This window comes from Arachis ipaensis, chromosome B3 (genome assembly GCF_059453495.1).
Source record: "Arachis ipaensis isolate K30076 ecotype BB chromosome B3, ASM5945349v1, whole genome shotgun sequence".
NCBI lineage: Eukaryota > Viridiplantae > Streptophyta > Magnoliopsida > Fabales > Fabaceae > Arachis > Arachis ipaensis.
Genome location: NC_142438.1, coordinates 54,333,992 through 54,341,017, shown reverse-complemented (window position 1 = coordinate 54,341,017; position 7,026 = coordinate 54,333,992). Strand labels below are relative to the sequence as shown.

The window sequence follows — 7,026 nt, the reverse complement described above, 5'->3', positions numbered from 1 at the left end:
TGAGAATGGTGATGAGTGTCACATAATCATCACATTCATCATGTTCTTGGGTGCGAATGAATATCTTGCAGAAGAAATAGACTTGAGTTGAATAGAAAAATAATAGTACTTTGTATTATTTCATGAAGAACAACGGAGCTCCACACCTTAATCTATGGTGTGTAGAAACTCCACCATTGAAAATACATAAGAACAAGGTCTAGGCATGGCCGAATGGCCAGCCTCCAAACGTGTCTAAGATAGCATAAGACTTATCAAAGATCTCCAAATACAATAGCAAAAGGTCCTATTTATAGAAAACTAGTAGCTTAGGGTTACAGAAATGAGTAATTAATGCAGAAATCTTCTTCCGGGCCCACTTGGTGTGTGCTTGGGCTGAGCATTGAAGCTTCCATGTGTAGAGACTTTTCTTGGAGTTAAACGCCAGCTTTTGTGCCAGTTTGGGCGTTTAACTCCAGCTTTTGTGCCAGTTTTGGAGTTAAACGCCAGAATTCTTAAGCTGACTTGGAACGCCTATTTGGGCCATCAAATCTTGGGCAAAGTATGAACTATTATATATTGCTGGAAAGCCCAGGATGTCTACTTTCTAACGCAATTGAGAGCGCACCAATTGGGCTTCTGTATCTCCAGAAAATTCACTTTGAGTGCAGGGAGGTTAGAATCCAACAGCATCTGCAGTCCTTTTTCAGCCTCTGAATAAGATTTTTGCTTAGGTCCCTCAATTTCAGCCAGAAAATACATAAAATCACAGAAAAATATACAAACTCATAGTAAAGTCCAGAAGAGTGATTTTTATTTAAAAATTAATAAAAACATAATAAAAACTAACTAAAATATACTAAAAATAATGCCAAAAAGCGTATAAATTATCCGCTCATCACAACACCAAATTTAAATTGTTGCTTGTCCCCAAGCAATTGAAAATCAAATAGGATAAAAAGAAGAGAATATACAATGAATTTCAAAAACATCTATGAAGATCAGTATTAATTAGATGAGCGGGGCTTTTAGCTTTTTTGCTTCTGAACAGTTTTGGCATCTCACTTTATCCTTTGAAGTTCAGAATGATTGGCTTCTATAGGAACTCAGAATCTAGATAGTGTTATTGATTCTCCTAGTTAAGTATGTTGATTCTTGAACACAGCTACTTTATGAGTCTTGGCCGTGACCCTAAGTATTTTGTTTTCCAGTATTACCACCGGATACATAAATGCCACAGACACATAACTGGGTGAACTTTTTTAGATTATGACTCAGCTTTGCTAGAGTCCCCAATTAGAGGTGTCCAGAGCTCTTAAGCACACTCTTTTTTCTTTTGGACCACGACTTTAACCGCTCAGTCTCAAGTTTTCACTTGACACCGACACGCCACAAGCACATGGTTAGGGACAGCTTGGTTTAGCCGCTTAGGCCAGGATTTTATTCCTGTGGGCCCTCCTATCCACTAATGCTCAAAGCCTTGGATCCCTTTTTATCACCCTTGCCTTTTGGTTTAAAGGGGTATTGGCTTTTTCTGCTTGCTTTTCTTTCTCTCTTTTTTATTTTTTTTTCTGCAAGCTTTTCACTATTTTTTCTTTCTTCAAGAATCAATTTTATAATTTTTCAGATCAGCAGATAACATTTTTCCTTTTCCCATCATTCTTTTAAGAGCCAACAATTTTAACATTCTTTAAACAACAAATTAAAAAAATGCACTGTTCAAGCATTTATTCAGAAAAATAATAGTATTGCCACCACATCAAAATAACTAAACTGTTTTAAAATTTGAAATTCATGCACTTCTTTTTCTTTTTCAATTAAAAATATTTTTCATTTAAGAAAGGTGATGGATTCATTTTCATAGCTTTGAGGCATAGACACTTAGACACTAATGATCATGTAATAAAGACACAAACATAAATAAACATAAAGCATATTTTTCGAAAAATAGAAAATAAAGAACAAGGAAATTAAAGAATGGGTCCACCTTAGTGATGGCGGCTTGTTCTTCCTCTTGAAGATCTTATGGAGTGCTTGAGCTCCTCAATGTCTCTCCTTTGCCTTTGTTGTTCCTCTCTCATGGTTCTTTGGTCTTCCCTAATTTCATGGAGGAGGATGGAATGCTCTTGGTGCTCCACCCTTAGTTGTCCCATGTTGGAACTTAATTCTCCTAGGGAGGTGTTAATTTGCTCCCAATAGTTTTGTGGAGAAAAATGCATCCCTTGAGGTATCTCAGAGATTTCATGATGAGGAGTTTCCTCATGCTCTTGGTGAGGTTCTCTCACTTGCTCCATCCTTTTCTTAGTGATGGGCTTGTCCTCATCAATGAGGATGTCTTCCTCTATGTCAATTCCAGCTGAATTGCAGAGGTGACAAATGAGATGAGGGAAGGCTAACCTTGCCATAATAGAGGACTTGTCCGCCACCTTGTAGAGTTCTTGGGATATAACCTCATGAACTTCTACTTCCTCTCTAATCATGATGCTATGAATCATGATAGCCCAGTCTATAATAACTTCAGACCAGTTGCTAGTAGGAATGACTGAGCGTTGGATGAACTCCAACCATCCCCTAGCCACGGGCTTGAGGTCATGCCTTCTTAGTTGAACCGGCTTCCCTCTTGAATCTCTCTTCCATTGAGCACCCTCTTCACATATGTCCATGAGGACTTAGTCCAACCTTTGATCAAAGTTGACCTTCTAGTGTATGGGTGTGCATCTCCTTTCATCATGGGCAAGTTGAACGCCAACCTTACATTTTCCAGACTAAAATCTAAGTATTTTCCCCAGACCATTGTAAGCCAATTCTTAGGATCCGGGTTCACACTTTGATCATGGTTCTTGGTGATCCATGCATTGGCATAGAACTCTTGAACCATTAAGATTCTAACTTGTTGAATGGGGTTGGTGAGAACTTCCCAACCTCTTCTTCGGATCTCATGTCGGATCTCCGGATATTCGCCCTTTTTGAGCATTAAAAGGAACCTCGGGGATCACCTTCTTCTTGGCCACAACTTCATAGAAGTGGTCTTGATGCACCTTTGAGAGAAATCTCTCCATCTCCCATGACTCGGAGGTGGAAGCTTTTGCCTTCCCTTTCCTCTTTCTAGAGGTTTCTCCAACCTTTGGTGTCATAAATAGTTATAGAAAAATAAAAAGCTTTAGCTTTTACCACACCAAACTTAGAAGGTTGCTCGTCCTCGAGCAAAAGAAGAAAGAAGAGAGTAGAAGAAGAAGAAATAGAGGAGATGGAGGGGGCTTTGTATTTTGGCCAAGGGGGAGAAGTAGTGTTTAGGTTGTGTGAAAATGAAGGAGTGAAGATGGGTTTATATAGGAGTGGAGAGGGGGGTATGGTTCGGCCATTATGGGTGGGTTTGGGTGGGAAAGTGGTTTGAATTTGAATGGTGAGGTAGGTGGAGTTTTATGAAGGCGGGATGTGAGTGGTGAAGAGAATGGTGGGATTTGATAGGTGAGGGGTTCTTGGGGAAGAGGTATTGAGGTGATTGGTGAATGGGTGAAGAAGAAAGAGAGAGGTTGGGTAGGTGGGAATCCTGTGGGGTCCACGGATCCTGAGGTGTAAATGATTTCTCATCCCTGCACCATGTGGCATGCAAAACGCCCCTTGCTGCCAATCCTGGCGTTAAACGCCAGGCTGCTACCCATTTCTGGCATTTAACGCCAGCTTCTTGCCCATTCCTGGCGTTAAACGCCAGTCTGGTGCCAGACTGGGCGTTTAACGCGCATTCTGCTACCCTTACTGGCGTTTAAACGCCAGTAAATTTCTCCTCCAGGGTGTTCTATTTTTTAATACTGTTTTTCCTTCTGTTTTTGCTTTTTCAATTGTTTTTGTGACTTCACATGATCATCAACCTATAGAAAATATAAAATAACAAAAGAAAATAGAAATTTAACATAGATAAGTAAAGATTGGGTTGCCTCCCAACAAGCGCTTCTTTAATGTCAATAGCTTGACAGTGGGCTCTCATGGTGCCTCACAGATGTTCAGAGCAATGTTGGAACCTCCCAACACCAAACTTAGAGTTTGAATGTGGGGGTTCAACACCAAACTTAAAGTTTGGTTGTGGCCTCCCAACACCAAACTTAGAGTTTGACTGTGGGGGCTCTGTTTGACTCTGTATTGAGAGAAGCTCTTCATGCTTCCTCTCCATGGTGACAGAGGGATATCCTTGAGCTTTAAACACAAGGGAGTCTTCATTCACTTGAATGATCAATTCTTCTCTGTCAACATCAATCACAACTTTTGTTGTGGCTAGGAAGGGTGTGCCAAGGATGATGGATTCATCCATACACTTCCCAGTCTCTAGGATTATGAAATCAGCAGGGATGTAATGGTCTTCAACCTTTACCAAGACATCCTCTACAAGTCCATAAGCCTATTTTTTTGAATTGTCTGCCATCTCCAGTGAGATTCTTGCAGCTTGTACCTCAATGATCCCTAGCTTCTCCATTACAAAGAGAGGCATAAGGTTTATACTTGATCCCAGGTCACACAGAGCCTTCTCAAAGGTCATGGTTCCTATGGTACAAGGTATTGAGAACTTTCCAGGGTCTTGTCTCTTCAGAGGTAATCTCTGCCTAGTCAAGTCATCCAGTTCTTTGATGAACAATGGAGGTTCATCCTCCCAAGTCTCATTACCAAACAACCTGGCATTTAGATTCATGATTGCTCCAAGGTACTTAGCAACTTGCTCTTCAGTAACATCTTCATCCTCTTCAGAGGAGGAATGTTCATCAGAGCTCATGAATGGCAGAAGTAAATTTAATAGAATCTCTATGGTCTCAGTCTGAGCCTCAGATTCCCATGGTTCCTCATTAGGGAACTCCATGGAGGTCAGTGGACGTCCATTGAGGTCTTCCTCAGTGGAGATCACTGCCTCTTCCTCCTCTCCAGGTTCGGTCATGTGAGACGTGTTTATGGCCTTGCACTCTCTCTTTGGATTCTCTTCTGTATTGCTTGGGAGAGTACTAGGAGGGAGTTCAGTAATTTTCTTACTCAGTTGACCCACTTGTGCCTCCAAATTTCTAATGGAGGACCTTATTTCAGTCATGAAACTTTGAGTGGTTTTGATTAGATCAGAGATAATGGTTGCTAAGTCAGAGTGGCTCTGCTTAGAATTCTCTGTTTGTTGCTGAGAAGATGATGAAAAAGGCTTGCTATTGCTAAACCTGTTTCTTCCACCATTATTGCTGTTGAAACCTTTTTGAGGTCTCTGTTGATCCTTCCATGAGAGATTTGGATGATTTCTCCATGAAAGATTATAGGTGTTTCCATAGGGTTCTCTCATGTAATTCACCTCTTCCATTGTTGGGTTCTCAGGATCATAAGCTTCTTCTTCAGAGGAAGCTTCCTTAGTATTGCCTGGTGCAGCTTGCATTCCAGACAGACTCTGAGAAATCATATTGACTTGCTGAGTCAATATTTTATTCTGAGCCAATATGGCATTCAGAGTATCAATTTCAAGAACTCCTTTCTTCTGATTTGTCCCATTATTCACAGGATTCCTTTCAGAAGTGTACATAAATTGGTTATTTGCAACCATTTCAATGAGTTCCTGAGCTTCTGCAGGTGTCTTCTTCAGATGAAGAGATCCTCCAGCAGAGCTATCCAATGACATCTTGGATAGTTCAGACAGACCATCATAGAAAATACCTATGATGCTCCATTCTGAAAGCATGTCAAAAGGGCACCTTCTGATCAATTGCTTGTATCTTTCCCAAGCTTCATAGAGGGATTCACCTTCCTTCTGTCTGAAGGTTTGGACTTCCACTCTAAGCTTGCTCACTTTTTGAGGTGAAAAGAACTTTGCCAAGAAGGCATTGACTAGCTTTTCCCAAGAGTTCAGGCTTTCTTTAGGTTGTGAATCCAACCATGTCCTAGCTCTGTCTCTTACAGCAAAAGGAAAAAGCATAAGTCTGTAGACTTCAGGGTCAACCCCATTGGTCTTGACAGTGTCACAGATTTGCAAGAATTCAGCTTAGAACTGATGAGGATCTTCCAATGGAAGTCCATGAAACTTGCAATTCTGTTGCATTAGAGAAACTAATTGAGGCTTAAGTTCAAAGTTGTTTGCTCCAATGGCAGGGATTGAGATGCTTCTCCCATAGAAGTCGGGAGTAGGTGCAGTAAAGTCACCAAGCACCTTCCTTGCATTGTTGGCATTGTTGTTTTCGGCTGTCATAGTTTCTTCTTCTTTGAAAAGCTCTGTTAGGCCCTCTAGAGAGAATTGTGCTTTAGCTTCTCTTAGTTTTCTCTTCAAGGTCTTTTCAGGTTCAGGATCAGCTTGAACAAGTATGCCTTTATCTTTGTTCCTGCTCATATGAAAGAGAAGAGAACAAGAAAGTAGGGAATCCTCTATGTCACAGTATAGAGATTCCTTGAGGTGTCAGAGGAAAAGAAGAATAGAAGGAGGAGGTAGATAGAGGAGAATTCGAACATATAAAGAAGGATAAAGTTCGAATTGCACCTTGAGGAGTAGTGTTAGTCCCTTAAATAGAAGGATGTGAGAAGAGGGGAAGAATTTTCGAAAATAAATTAAGAAGATTTTGAAATAATAAAAAGAAATTTGAAAATTTGATTGAGATTTTCGAAAATTAAGATTGGGAAAGAAATTAAGTGATTTTTGAAAAAGATTTTGAAATTAGAAATCAAAAAGATATGATTGAGAGTTGATTTTGAAAAAGATGTGATTGAAAAGATATGATTGAGAAGATATGATTGAAAATCAAACTAAAAAGAGAAAGTTTTAAAATTAAAGTTGATTTACTTGACTAACAAGAAATTAGAAGATATGATTCTAGAATTAAAACTTTTGATCATTTCTTAATAGGCAAGTAACAACTAGAAAATTTTGAAGTAAATCATTAATTATAACAAGGATTTTCGAAAATAATAAAAAATGGAAAGAAATTGATTTTGAAGAGATATGATTGAAAAGATATGATTTGAAAAAGATTTGATTTTGAAAAATTATGAAGATTTGAAAAAAAAAATTGAGTTAAAAACAAAATCTTCCCTCTAGTGTCATCC

At 39.3% G+C, this 7,026-nt stretch overlaps 1 non-coding gene across 1 annotated transcript; it reads left to right on the top strand.

Annotated features, from left to right (window-relative positions):
* The first annotated feature begins 5,668 nt into the window (after window positions 1-5,668).
* On the top strand, window positions 5,669-5,776 carry LOC148570677 (small nucleolar RNA R71). Its single transcript, XR_015907990.1, has one exon. It is a non-coding gene; the product is annotated as a small nucleolar RNA R71 (small nucleolar RNA).
* The last annotated feature ends 1,250 nt before the right edge of the window (window positions 5,777-7,026 follow it).